The sequence below is a fragment of the Dicentrarchus labrax genome, unplaced genomic scaffold (assembly GCF_905237075.1).
Source record: "Dicentrarchus labrax unplaced genomic scaffold, dlabrax2021, whole genome shotgun sequence".
Lineage (NCBI taxonomy): Eukaryota > Metazoa > Chordata > Actinopteri > Moronidae > Dicentrarchus > Dicentrarchus labrax.
The window spans coordinates 22,872,912-22,888,545 of NW_026136721.1; the positions used below are offsets into that span (position 1 = coordinate 22,872,912).

General features: G+C 41.0%; 1 protein-coding gene across 2 annotated transcripts in view; it reads left to right on the forward strand.

The window, feature by feature from the left end:
• The window catches only part of klhl5 (kelch-like family member 5), a 50,423-nt gene that overhangs the window by 5,710 nt on the left and 29,079 nt on the right, over positions 1-15,634 (forward strand). The gene's annotated exons all lie outside the window — the stretch shown is intronic.

The window sequence follows — 15,634 nt, forward strand, 5'->3', positions numbered from 1 at the left end:
TCTCAGGTGGGACATAAACGGCCTCGTTGATCTTTCTCCGGACACTGACTCCTGTTTGATGACTTTGACCTCTTCCAAGTCGATGCTGTGACAGCTCATGTTCTCTGTTTCCGTCTTTCATGGTCCTTGAAATTTCAGTATCCAGCTGTTCAGGCACATCACATACCACTCCAGTTTTCCACTTAGAGCTCTTTTTAGGACCTCTTGTCTATGTGGCATTTGAAGCCAAAACAGAGAATCCACAAATATTGAGCTATTTTTAAAGCCTACAATCCCATATAATGAATTGTAATATGTTTTATGGACCATTATAACTAAATTACACCATACATATAAAGATTTTTTCAATTTAGGGAACACTCTTAGTTTGATTGGTAACCCTGTTTGCATTATTTTTTGATTTGATATGACATAAATATACAATAAGAAAGAAGGCACTTAAAGCAGCTCATAGTGATACTACAGATAATAATCACCTGAATCTGCAGCTCTCCTCAGCTTTACAGAGCTTTATATCAAGTTTCAGCTCATTATTTGTCCAGCCTTACTGTTTAGGTTCATGCTCGCTGCTCTCTTAATGTTGTTTTTTCGGCAGCAGCAGCAAAAAACCCTGTACACTACCAGCTCAGCACCAAACAGCAGACAGAAACAGTTAGCACCTAGCTGGTGAAGCAGTAGCTATAAGACAGTGAATACTGGACTTACATTCACCAGGTGGCTGCAGACACAACTCCAAATGAATCATTATGTTGCTGCATAACTGCTGGATGTGTAAATAAGCAATGTTCGCTAACAAGGTGATGATGGTCGATGTGTACTTGCAGTATATTTCGGCTGCCTCAAGTGGCCAGAATAATGAGTCATATTCTCCTTTCCGAGCCTTTTGTCTTACAAGTGTGCATGTTTAAATAGTTTTACCCGTGTGCTTTAATAGCACACTGTTGAAAGTGTTCTGAAATGATAAGCAGTATTCGCTAAATACAACACAAGTTATAAGATATATGGTCAAATCTGATATGGGAGAGGAAATATATGGTAGAAATATTGGGAAATGAGCAGTGAGCGTGTTTTTCCATTAAAAACACAGCAGGATGAAGAGGAGGAGGAAGGAGGAAGAGGAGGAGGAGGAGGAGGGAGAGCGTGGTGATTTAGTGCTGTGTCAGCAGTAAGGCATCATCTGGCTCTCCAGAGACGAAGCCACTGTGAAGCTTTATGACTTTTTATGGAGAAATTACGATGTTTCACAAAGAGATTATCATTACGAGCAAACCTGTAAAGGTGATGAAGGTTTCCAGACTTGGCTTTCTCGTGGTTCTAATATGTCTGTCTGTCTGTCTGTCTGTCTGTCAGTCTCGCTGCCTGTGTGTCTGTACCCCAGTGCTTTATATTAGTTGTATGTGCTCTGAATGCAGTATGTCCTTGAGTCTTTCTCTTCCTTTCCTTCCCCAATGTTTTGTGCACTGCAAGAAATAGGGGCTTCTCATGCTGTCTCTCTCAGAGTTTCAAGGTTTTTAGAGTCAGTCACATCTTTGTGTGTGTGTGTGTGTGTGTGTGTGTGTGTGTGTGTGTGTGTGTGTGTGTGTGTGTGTGTGTGTGTGTGTGTGTGTGTGTGTGTGTGAATGAGAGGCAGTACTTCAAACACACCAAAGTGGGCTAAAGTGGGTTGAATTTACAGGAAGCTCAGAGTTGCATCTCTTTTGTATCCCTTTATGTTTCACCTTCTCCCTCCCTCTCTTCTCTCCTCTGCCGTAACCTTTTCTCTGGTGAGAAAATGCCATGTCAATAAAAGCTTTTTAACATGAGGGAAAATCAATGTGCTCCGATTGCACCTTTTTTCAAGCCTGCCTACCAAACGAATGAGTTGTTTCTGCTACTGCTTCTGCTTCTGCATGCAGGGTGGCTATTGGGTAAAAATGCTGTTTTCTAATGTCAAGTTTCAGTAGTTTTACATACTTTATATATTAAAATGGAATGAAACAAGCTTTTTGAGGCTCCTGTTTATGTTAACATGGACACTTTGCACTTTAAAGTGCTTTATTAGTCACAACTCACACCATCAACTTTTATTGTCCTGAAATGGAAAGCAGGCTTGCAGGCAGGGTTGCAATAAAACTGCACAATAAAAAAGTAACATAAAAACAATAAAAACACATTATCATAACAACTCAATAAAATGTATGCTTAATATACCCATACCCAATCAATCTCTAATGGAAATGATTGATCCAAACATCATTGTTGACCCACAAGAGTGATATTTTAATTTTTATGAGTTGAGAAAGAAATGCAGCCCCTTTTTTCTCACATAGTCAGATGCATTCAGTGCTATATTAGAAAATTGTATCTACAAGACTTGATTTTCGATTTACATGTAAAAAGTGTTAAAGTAGCACTTTTTTATATATATAAAAAAATTATAAATAACTATTAACTGACAACAAATAATTATTATTATAATTATTAAAATTTTTGGCTCTTTTAGTGTCTTTCAGCACATTGTTTCATTTTTACAGCTCTCACTGCTCTTGTAGTGTAATTTTCGAGATGCAGCAGGCAGCGGTGTTTATTTTGTCTGTTCAAGTTTTGACTAATGCAGTGAAATTATGGTCATTTTCTAACTTCAAAACCTTTACTTTTACCATGCTTTTTAATTTGAACGGATTGTCAACCATTAAACAAACAAACATGTCAGTATTTTGTATTGTGCTTCAATGTATTTGAAGGCATTTGAGCTAAAATTCCTCCACAGTCTGCATGAGTCACTGTCGGTGGATTAAGTGGGTAAAAATCTACTGTGCACTGTGTTATTTACTTACTCTTACTGAGTGGTTTGCCTTGCTGCTGGATTTATAGAGGAATTTATAGATTTGTATGCAGTATTTGTGCTGATGATGACCCTGCTATTTATAGAGCTCTTTAAGCATACTATATTCCAAGAGCTTGATAAAAGATGAACACATTTCTTTCTCTTTCTCTCCCTGGTTTATAAATTGTGCAGCATTTCTAGAGCCTATTCTAGACTATTCTTGTCACGTCTTGTAGTGCAAGCTTGTACAATGAGAATAAAATTAGCCTTCTATCTGACATTGTAATGGAAAGCGGCACACACAAACAGTTTCTCATGCATGAGAGGTAATTTTATTTTAGGAAGTTTATTTTAGGATAATGTTATTCATGGGTTTGCTAGAAAAGGAGCAAACAGATGTTGTGGGAGAAAGCCGGCTGGTAGACTTGACATTTCAGTGACATTGGCTTTTCTTGCATTTTCTTGTGAAATTCTGTTTTGTGCTTTAGATAATTCAGAGGAAGGAAGCTAGTTAATTCTATATTGTTAATTGTAATAGTTTCGGGCATAGATAGATATAATCATACATCAGTGAAAACATTCAAGCCATTAAGGATTGATTAACATTTTATCACCAATCTCCAGACTCTCTTCTGACACACACACGCATCCTAAATGCTATTCTGTCATCCGATGATTTCATTCATTCTCTCACTCTCGCAATAAACCAGATACACGCTAAAAGCTCCCTTGTGCTTAAAATATGAAGTACACAGTGACAGTTATGAGACGATAAGCTGCAGTGTCAGCGTCCTCTAAATGCCCCCCCTCCCGTAATTATCTATCGACAAGGCCTCCTGCCGGTTCCTCCTCTCCTTATCGTGAACTCTACCTCGATCCTCTAATTCTTATTCTCAACCTGTTTCATCCTGCCATGTTTCTTTTATCCCACACTTAACCACAAACTCACTTTTGGATGTTCGAAGGCAGATTAAGGGTTTAAAATGGAAGTCACCGAACCAGAAGAATGATTTCAAACTCCATGTAGCCACCCACTGGATCTCTTTAAAGGCTACCGTAGTTTCCTCTACACACTTCACAGCCTGTTCTCATTACAAATACAGATGTGAGCGGTGTTTAGTCTGTTGCAATCCGCAGTTTCACCGTCCTTTAAAAGAAAATGTCAATTATAATTGTGACCTGTTCTGTCTATGGATTATGTTTGCACTCACCAACACTGTTCAGGTCAAAACAGGTATATCCGTGCAAGCCTCCAAAGGCTTCCCAAATACACTTTTTAACTTTTTGATATATGTTGTCTTGCAGGACTGTCCTCTGCTACCTTCTCCATTCTTCGTCTTCCTTCCTCTATTTGCTTTGGCTATGTCCTCGTCTACTCTGATTCAAATAAATATATTCAACCATCAATGTGGAATGACCCACAATCATCTTTGTAATAATTTACAGGATAGTCATTACACTTTTGTTTTTCCTTAGCAGACAAATAACATAAGCAAACCTTGTCTCATTTGCTACTGCTTAGCACGCCACATCGACAATGACCCACAACCTCGCACATGTAAACAAACCACTTTGTTCAAATTAACAGGCAGCTGTTGAAATCATGGCAGGTTGCCCAGGTACATCCCTGCAATAGGTAATCCAGGGGGCTCATTTCTGTTTATTTTCTGTGAAAGGATTTATATAAAATTAAAGTTTATTGACTTGTGCAGCTTGCCTTGATATGCAGTGTTTTGCTGTGGTCCTTACAGTGGAGGTGGGGAGTTATGAGTTAGCATGAGCCATTACTCAAAATGGATGTGAGCAAAACCCAGTTTGAAAAATACAAGTTTTTTATTTATTTAACTGTTCTGATTGCCAATGCTTTCCAGGAGTTATTTTGTCATTTAATGTGTTGGTGCTCCTTTCCTCTCAGTTTGCCTATTGCTTCTGTTCCGGTCAGTGATTTCCTACATTTTGTCATTTTGGTCTGCAGAGAATTTTTTCTCTATATATGAAGGATGTTATTGCAAAAAATATGTAAAAGGAAGCCCTTGCTCTTTGAATCTGAAATGTCTGAAAGCATTTTAAAAAGGTTTTGCCTTAAATAGTGTATTCTCAGATGGATATTTGGTTGTGAAGATCTATGCCACACAGGTGTAATAGTACTTACAGCTGATCAAAGATACAGCTTTCTGATGGTGAAAGTGTGTAGAGGAGGCCCACCTCATTCTCAATGCCCCTTTTCTTGTTTATCTCCTTCACATTTCTTTTCTTTAGAATAGCCAAAATAAAACACAGAGGCATCACTTTCAGACACTCACATTAAGTGAGGAATTGATCCAGAATTGATCAAGCGTCGACTGGCTGACTAATTACTTTGAGATTGTGACACGTGGGCTGTGATTGGTTTGAGATTGGGGTGATATTCAGGTACAGAAGCAGCCAGAATTGTACAACATCTTTAACCGCTATTATGATATTCATTGAGCAGGTTTTAATTTTCCTCTCTTGTTTGATTTCCCTATCCCTGTTCTTTTCCCTCTGTGTCTCTGTGTTGTCTCATAGGTTTATAGATCAATGATCAGTGGGGGGTAAGGTGACCTTCCTCAGACCAACCAATCTGAGAGCTTGCTGGATAGAGCACTGCCTCATCCACAGACTAAAAATGCTTCTCTGGCACTATCTATTTCTTTCACACCAGCAGCAGAATGGACCAGAGGACACAGTAGAATACCTATATTATGTGTACATGCAGTGTGAGTGTGTGTGTGTGTGTGTGTGTGTGTGTGTGTGTGTGTGTGTGTGTGTGTGTGTGTGTGTGTGTGTGTCACACTTGTGGAGAAATTGTAGAGTTATACCAGCTGATTGAGGATGGCATGTCTAATTGTAAAAAAGAAACTGGTGTCCTCAGTAGTTTTCACTGTAACTGCCTTCAGCACAAATTGGTTTCTGTCTCAGTTGGGGTAAAATTAAGGTTAAGTTAAGGTTTCGGTTGAGGCATGTATCAATTATTGTTAAGGATGCTGCATCCAGGGAATGAACGTAAAAAATATAAAAGCCACAAAAAAGACATAAACCTGTCGAACAAGTTAAGTCTAACAAGACTAACAAGTTTGCCACAAGAACTTTATAAGGTGATAAAAGGTTGGTGTTGTATTTATCCCTTCTTCTGCTTCCCCCAACTGACCTGAAAAATCAATTAGTGCAGTTTCCAGTTTCAGTGCGTTGAGCTATCTCAGCTTCTGCATAAAACGACTTCCTGAACAAGATATTCTGGCACAGTCTCTCCCTCCCAAATCAAATATATCACTATGTTTCGGAGAAACTCTCACGTGTTGAGAAAAAAAAAATCCCAATAAGATCTTACAACGTAAACAAGGGTTTGCTGCAGAGCTCAGCTGTGTGTCATTAAATTTAACTGGTTAAAATTCTTGTTTCTTTCCAATTTTTCTTTAAAGGATGCCACAGTTTCTCTTCTTGACATCTGACAGTGAATGTTTCAAGGCTTTTAGACCAGTGTATCGCCTCAAATAATTTATCACAGTATCAAGGGACTGTCAGTACCAACATGGCAGCGCCTCTCTCTCTCTCTCTCTCTCTCTCTCTCTCTCTCTCTCTCTTTCTCTCTCTCTCTCTATGTCTCTCTCTCTCCACCCTGTCGCTCTCTCACTACTTGTAATTCCCTCTCTCTCTTTCTCATTTCTACGGGAGTGATTGGCTTGTGGCTGCAGGTCAGAGTAAATTATTAAGGCCTGCTCTGTATTTGGCCATAAATGCTCTCTCTCTCTCTCTCTCTCTCTCTCTCTCTCTCTCTCTCTCTCTCTCTTTCCATTTCTCTCTCCCTCGTGTTTTCTACTTCCTCTCCCCCCTCAACACTTAGCCCATTTAGGAAGAGAGTGAACAGGATAAGAGGGTTCTGCAGCATGGGGGGAAAAGCAGAAAGGAAAAATAACACAGAGACAAATATGGTTTGTAGAGATGGGCAGAAATGGAGAAGGAATGTTCGTCGGGAAATAGGAAAAATAGCTACGGAGCATTAAAGAGAAAGAGAGGGAAGACTGACAGAGGCAGAGCGCTGATGAATTGCACAGCAAGCACTATCCTCCACCTGCCACCTGCTCTGCAAGGAGACCTGAGTGCATCATGCAAGAGCAAACACACACACACACCTGCTTTATACCTAGGAATAGAGACTGCTGCATGTGTGTGTAGAGTATGTGTATGTGCATGCAAACGCAACCAAAGAGGGACATTTTGAGTGTTGCTGTCATTAGAGAGCTGTTAAACTGCCAAATGGACAGAAAGGAAGAGAGGGAGGAGGAGAGACAGTTACCAACAGAGAAAGAGAGTAGAATGGAAAAATAGAGTTGTTTTCATTTCCATCAATAATTCAGGATGTGTATTATCTCCTGTTGTGTGCAGCTGCAAATGTCATGCCTCAGCGATTTTAAGGCGGCAAACAACCCAACATATGCATGTGTGCACACACAAACAGGAGGATTAGTGATTGTTTGTGTCATTTGCCACACAGACGTGTAATTTATGTAAATATGGGATTCTTGCCTTGAGAAAGTCTGACTACAGAAGACAAGTGGGTTGGTTAATATTGCACTTTTTTTTATCTGTTGCTTTTCAAATCTTTTAGCCAGCACCCACTTAGCATGACTAGACTGTTTCAAAACAGTTGCACTATCTCCTTGTGCTGATAACAGCTATCTTAATCTTCTGTCTTAACCGTCTTTTCCTGTGTTTGGTCTTTAAAGCTGCTTTAAAGCTCCGGTGTGTAGTTTTTAGAGGCGTCTACCAGTGAAGTTTCAGATTGCACTTACATGAACACTGCTCACCTCTGTATTTGACAACCTGAGAATGAGAACGGGCTGTGAAGTGTGGAAGAGAAACTACAGTGACCGCTAAACTTTAAAAAAAAACATGAAAGGCCCTATCTACCGCCAGTGTTAGAAACATTGAGGTTCAACATGGCAGACTCCGTAGAAGGCAACACGCGGCGTCTGTAGATAAAAACAGTTCATTCTAAGGTAACAAAAACACAATTATTCCTATATATAGGTGATTATACTCTAATCATCTAATTATATTATATTATATTTCTGCCAATAGATCCTCCTAAATGTTACACACTGGACCTTTAATTCTTATTTTTACATTAACAATGGATCAAATCACTATGCATTGTGAAAGGTGTCATTCATAATAAAGCTACAGAGAATAATGATAATTGTTTTGGTTTAATTGCTGTTTGGATTCACTCTCATCAGCCAGCAACAGCAGGCAGCTGTTTTCAGTGAAAAAGCTCTGATAAACCTACTGTGAGCTACCTGCCCAGCACCAAACAGCAGATAGACACAATTAGCTACTAGCTGGTGAACATAGCAGAGCATTTAACAGCTAAAGAGACAGACATTTACTTTAGGAGCTGGTAAAGACCAAACCAGAGCTAGAAAGAGATCAAATATTGGACTGTGTCTGCTTGATGTGTCAGTAGGCGGTTTATCAGACAGTTATGCTGTATACTGCCCCCAAGTAGCTTAATGCAGGTTCAAGGCTAGGTTGAATCAAGTCAAGTTTAAAGAATATGTCGACCAAGAGCTGAAAAATTAAAATACATTTGAATAATTAAAAGAAAAATAAGTATAGTGAAGTAGTGTAACAGAAAAAAATAAAATCCATGCTGCTTTTTGGATGGGCTGTAATTGTGACATGTATTTTTTTCAGCAGTATAACATCCAAATTCAGTGTCATTGTTTGTATTCTGGGATCGATTAACAATTTAAGCGTGGTTATCCTGCTGTTGTTGGAGGGATTCAGGTTCCCATCGTTCTATTTGCTGCTGCTGCTGCTGGAGGGCGCTGTGTGATTTGTCAGGGGTCATATAATCTCATAACATCTGCTCATAAACTTCTGTTTGTCCTGCAGCAGCAGAGTGTCGTGTCAGAGTTGAACAGGTGCGCACGCCAAGGCCAAATGTCGGGCCCCTGACGGATCGATGGCAGATCAATTGCTGCTCCAAAAAGATGTGTATGTGGTCCTGTGTTTGGGCAGGAGCTGATATAATAAGGGGTTTTGATTAGACTGGATGAGAGCCAGAAGCCATTGCTTTTCAGCTGTGGTTGCTCCCATCATCATCATCATCATCATCCTCCTCTTCCTCATCATTCTCATCCTCCTCCTCATGCTCTGGGGTTGCTAAACAGATGCACAGCTCGACTAACGTGGTTAAATTTGGCAGTTCTTATTCTCCATTCTCCCTCCTCTCAGGCAATTAGAGGAACCAGACCTAGCAAGCCAGACCATGACCATTATGTTCTGTGTGTGTGTGTGTGTGTGTGTGTGTGTGTGTGTGTGTGTGTGTGTGTGTGTGTGTGTGATGTGTGTGTGTGTGTTTGTGTGTGTACCCAGGTGATGTGCTTTAAGGCAAAAGGGGAGAAACTATTTCCTCCTCCCACAGCAACAGGCATGGATCAAAGTAATTGGACAGTTTGGTTCACACTTCGAAGCCTTGTGTGCATATGAGAGTGTGTGCGTGTTTGTTATGTGTGTATTCTCTGCCTCCCAGACCCGGTAGCAAAATGCTTCCACACAGCACACATATTTTTTAACTACATACACACACACACTCAATAACATATTTTTCTCTCCACGTTTGTGTTGAATAAAACATGGCAGCAAAAGTGTGTCAAAGTCTCAGTGCAGAGGGAGCAGGATGGAAGGTTTCTGCTCCAGTATAAGATCAGATAGGAAGCGGGCACGTTCCTCCCTCTGTCAGTGCATGTAATTGTGGGCAGTTTGGGGGTTTTGATCCTTGACCGCAGTGTTGCTGTCTCTCGGATCACACAGGCTTTCTTTCTCCTTCTCTCTGCCACCTTCTCTGTCTTTCTTGCTTCACCTCCCACTCATTATAATGTACTGTATCTGCACTCAAAACTATCTACTAAGACACGCCTAATTAACGCAGTGGATCCATCTCTCATAGGGGGGAGGATAGCAAACGAAATGAGAACAAGGGTAATGGATGGTAGAGAAGTGGAGGAAGACCACTAAGTGGACAGGGGAGGTTATTACAGCAGGTGATCAAAAGAGAAATAGAAAAGGAGGAGAAATGGACGAGCCGCTCCATTGATCAGTGGGGCTGAGACACCATTCACCCTGATTGTTGTGAGATTGAATATCCCTTGTGAACTTTACTGCATGTTTTCTGTCTGATAACACACAAATGTGATGAAAAAAAACAAAAACGAGAGAGTAGGGGAGGAGCGACAAAATGAGGAATCGAAAATTTGCTGATGGACTGATGTTGAGTTTCTTTTATTCTTTCATCTATCCTATTAGTTGCTTCTCTGGAAACTGGGACAACATAGTCTGTCTGTAGCTAGAACACACACTCCCTGAATGCAGATAGGGCCCAGTACACACACACACACACACACACACACACACACACACACACACACACACAGAGACCACAGAGAATGCGGTCATAGATCTGTGTGGTTCTGCTATTGACTGATGTGATGGAGGATAACAGGGAAATTACCAGCTGAAGGTGGTCTGCGTTTTATCCCGATTAGACACACACACACGTTTGTACTTCTATACTTGTGAGGACCCTCATTGACATAATGCATTCCCCTACCAACTTGCTAACTTTTGCATACCAAAGTTGGTTTACTGCTACTGCTGCAAATGTTTAAAAAGGTTGAAACATTTTGTGGCTCCAGAGGGAGTTGGTGAAATCTGATAAGTTGCCTCTGGTGATGTAATTTGGTTGGAGCTGAAGACTACAACTTTAAAAATGAAGAAAGTCTGGGGGTTGGAGTTAGAAAGGTGTGAACTTGCCAGATCCCCGAAGCCTGCTTCTCATCTTTGCTTGAGGCTTGAAGCTGGAGGCCACATTAGCTGCTAATAGCATAACCCACTCAAATCTCTGAATAAACTGTCAGAGGTTGAGCTGTATTGTTGGTAATGTAGGCGCCAGGTTTTGATGTCAGGAGGAAGAATGCATGGAATAAAAAAGACAACATCTCCAGTTCTGCTACACTGAATTTGATCCTTTTTGTTTGACTGTCTATTGTGAGTCTGACTGTTGTCACAAATGTGGCGATCGGTTTGTGTGTTTATTACTTCAGTGGAAAGTCATAGTAACTGCTGCTGCTTGCTGAGAGTGACAGCACCATGGATTGATGATGTTAGGCAGTGGCACCCAGTTACTACTCATTAGTTAGACATTTGTTATGACAGTAGCCAGAAATAGAGAATGTAGAAAGAGAGAAAATGGACCACAGGTGATAAATACTGTGTAATTCTACTGTACTAGCTAGCTAGCATAATCAGTCAAGAATTGCATTTAATCATCACCGACCAGTTATATTAGTTAAAAATGAAGAAATACAAATTCATGTTTTTTTTAATAGGTATACATATTATTTAATTTATCACCAGGTATTTGAACATCTTGGTCCTCTGCACACTCAGGGAACCCATGTAAAGTGTATCAGACTGGGGAACTCCTCATGAAGTAAAGGCTTGTGTGTTTCATATTCAGTTTTTTTTCCAGAGTTTAAGTTTGACACTACTGCAGCTGACAACAGCAACGATTCTTCCCAATTTCATTGATATTGCTGTGAAAAGTATGTTACATAGAAAACTAAAGGGAAAAGAGGAAACTGTACACTTCTTAGGACAGCTTGCATTCAGACACGTGCATATTGACAGGAGAAGCCACCACAGTAATGGCGACTTGTTTACTTTTTCTCAGCTAAATGCCTAACCCCAACCCTTACCCTAAACTGCCCTTTGAAGGTCCAGCCCAGAGTGAGGACCAACCAAAATGTCCTCATTTTGCAAAAGTGTCCTCATTACCAAAGTCCTCACAAAGATAGACGTACAAGTAAACACACACACATGCTTAAACCTTGGGTCTCTTTACAATCTGCAAGCTTTCTTGCTTTGGTACGAAATAAATTTTCTGTTTGACAACGGTGAATATTGTGCCTCCAGATCAATTTAATTGCACTCACTCACACACACACTCCCTCCTTCTAGTTCATATGTTGGAGCTGGCGTGTCAATGTGGAGAGGTAATTATTTGCTTGGCCAGTCTGAGCCCGCTCTGAGTCTCAAGGACGGACTCGCCTGCAGCTACAGTACCAACCAACACTCCCGATTACACAAACGGAAACAGGCAGTGAGAGTGTGTATAACCCTGTGTGTGTGATGTATGGGCCGTGACTTGAATAAAAGTGTGTCCTTGTGTTTTCATGTGTATGCATGCAGAATGTATAGTGGGTATATGTTTGTGTGTGTGAGTGTGTGTGGTGGTGGTGGTGGGTATATGTGTGTGGGCATATGCGCACAAGTCATGATGTGTGTATGCCTGAAAGCGTATATAGAACAATGGCTCTTGCTGCGTCGTCCCTGCAGGTCTCCACCTCAGGGAATCACAGCCCCACCATTATATACACAAACACACACACACACACACACACACACACACAACACATTCCCCTTGGTGTCACAATATAATAGCAGGGATGGGGAGCAGGAAATTGAGGTTGGTTGGGAAGGAGATTGGGGAGAAAAGGGGAGAGTGCGGGTGGGGAGGAAAAGAGGGAGGAGAGGGTTTCAAAACTGAGTACAGTGAAGGGAAGGACAGGAAGACAGAAGGGAAGAGAGATTGGAAGAAGGCCATCGGAGGATGAACATCAGTCATGAGAGATGAGCTGATCATCACAGACGGGCCAGACAGATAATGTTTCACTTTCTGGCCCCATAAAATCTTTTACGACAGCTCTCCCCAGATGACTGCTACCTGTTTTTATTTGGCTCTATATTTGTATTTGTGTGTGTATGTGTGTGTGTAGTTGAATGCTCATAGAATACAAAGTGTGCATAAATGGGATTGCGTGCTTCCCATTGCTTTGTGTGTGTGTGTGTGTGTGTGTGTGCATGCATGCTTGTATGTGTGAATGCACATAAACAGGATGATTATCGAGTGTGAAGAGTGTGTGAATGGGATTTCATGCATTTTCTTGCATGTGTGGGTCTGTGTGTTTATAAGTGTGTTTGTGTGTGTGTTTTTCCAGAGTGCTGTATACAGCCATAAAAGACTTTTGAGTGATAGCCTTGGACTACCACAGCCAAGAGACCAATAACAGTAGGCGGCTCAAGGAGGCTTCTGCCAAGTGACCAATGATTAGATCCAACTGAAGGAGACCAGAGCTGAATGGCCCGTCATTCCTCAGCTTCATTTGCCCTCAGAGCCCCATTTTCAGCCTCCCCCAGTAACAGGACGGCATTTCCATCGTGAGTGTTGCAGAAATGCTTTCGGTTTACTCTCTGGATCCTTTGTTTTTAGAGTTGTGTGCAGCTCTTGGAGGGAGAACAAACTCCTGGTTGGAAATTTAAAAAGGCAGCATTATGAAGGTATCCAAATAACCCATTAATACTGGGGCTCTTAAACAGCGCGTGACATCCACTCTCTTTACCCAAATAACAGGCTGATGTAGACACATTACCACTCCTGTTTGGTTTGGCTGCACCAACCAGCGACAGGGAGTGTGGCCAAATCTCTCTGGATGCAGAGTTTATTAGAGAAGAATTAACAGTCAATAGATATATGAGACAGGTACATAAATGAATATTTTAGTAGGAGTTTAAACAAAAAAAAGAATTACTGCACACCAGAGTCTATTTAAACCTTTGATAGAGCTTCTGCAGGCACTATGAAGAGATAGGATGTGAATATCACACAGACATTAAACATGTAAGCAACATTCTTCATACTAAACACGATAACGCCGCTATCTGAAGATCTTCCTGCATGGGAGAAATAATGTGTGTTTATTGTGTCACAGCTCACATTTCCATCTTTTAAAGGTGATAACAAAGTCTGTTTGTGGTCGGGAATGTATCAGCTCTACGGTTGGCCCTTTTAACCAAAATACCAAATCATCCCAAAACAGCGAGATGTGTATTTAATCTGGTTCACCGTGAAATCTCTGCTCTGGCTCTTTGTTATCTCTTCGCCTTGATGATACTGCTTCAGCTTGTTTTCATGCTCCCTTGCAGACTTGCAGCCAGTGTGTGTGTGTGTGTGCGTGCGTGCGTGTGTGTGTGTGTGTGTGTGTGTGTGTGTGTGTGTGTGTATTGACTTTGTAGTATTGATCAAATAGAGCAGCAGGGTGGTCGTGCACTTAGTTGTCAGTACACCCTGAAACTGAAGAAAAAGCCAAGTGTTTCTCAACAATCTGGCAAACAAAAAGTAAAAAGTTAAATCGGCCATATTCATCTGCTCCATTCAGTCATTTATTTATGGAAAAAATGAGTCTCCAGGCCTCGCTGTTAAAGTCTCGGTGGCCAATTTATGAGTAACAATCTCCCGTCTTGTGTAATTCACAAACTGACCTCGGCTGTTTGACTTATTGATTTTTGCCACAGTGGAGCTCCTAAAGCGTCCCTCCCCTCCTGTTGGTGGGAGTCCATCCAGAACACACTGTGCTCCGGCTCCGTGGCTCCGGCTCATCCGGCGGTCGTCCCTGGGGTTGCTGCAGAAAGGTGTGGAAGGTTCTGGCTGGTTGGTCTGCCTGGGTGGCCCCCTGGGCGCCTGGATGGGATGTGCTCCCCACAGGACCCCGCTCCCACTGATCATTATTGTCTATGAATAGCTGCTGCATTGCAGATGGAGGGAAGAGGGAGGAGAAGGAGAAGGTAGATGGGGAATGTCGTAATGGGTTGAGGAGAGCAATGGTTTGTAGAGGAAACAAGGGAGAATAAGGAGGTGTGTGCGCATGTAGGGGAGGGACAATTTAATTTTCAAGGACACTCAGGTCCCCCACTGTGGTGATTTGAAGTAATGCTGGTTATTTTCTGTTTTCAGTATCAGCTCAAATAACAAAATCGACACGCCGGCAGCCAGGTTTCTAAACAAAATGTGATTGTTAGGAGGCAGTGAGACTCACAGAGAGGCTGAGAGGACTGAGGGAAGACAGCCAGACACTGGAGAAATGAAGATGATAAAGAGGATGTGTCCACTGCCTCATTACATTTCAGAGGCTTTGATTAACATATAATGATTGCTGTAGCCTGTTCACTATGCATTTAAACACAGTCACAGAGAGGTTTTAAGGAGCACACTGCATTTATTTACCTTAACCAAAAATGCTGTATGCCTAATCCATAACCCCAAATGTAAGGGTTTCTCTCCTGAGGGTGTTTTTGACCTCTTTAGGTGAATCTTCATGTGACTGTGTGGTTACATTTATGAGAGTAATACAACTATAGGGCGGCATCTGGGGATTATTTTTTATTCTTGATTAATCAATTAAAGTTTTAGTCAATTAAAAGCTGGAAAATAGAAAAAGGCCCAGTGCAACTTTACACTAGTACCACAGGTGACATCTTCAACAATCCTAAAACCATAGATAATTTAATTTACAGAAAGCAACACAACTTCACATTGGAGGCTGTTTGGTTGAAAGATATTAATACAGAAAATAAATCTGTAATTATTTTTGATAATCTATCAACTACAAACATTAATTGGTTCCAGGATGAGCAGATTGTCTTTGTTTAGCTTTATGATAGTAAACTAAATATCTCTGATATCTCTTTCTCTTGTTGTCAGACAAAACAAGCAATATAAAGATGGAAACTGTAACAGACATTTAAGACATAGCCTTTCATTTCATCTCCAAACAATCTCTCATACAAATAGAGAAGATAAATCTCGTGCCCTATAGGCTATATCGGCTATGTGCCAGACAGACTATTATTGATTGATTGCTGAATGATGATGATGATGATGATCATTCCTCTGTACTACAACATGTC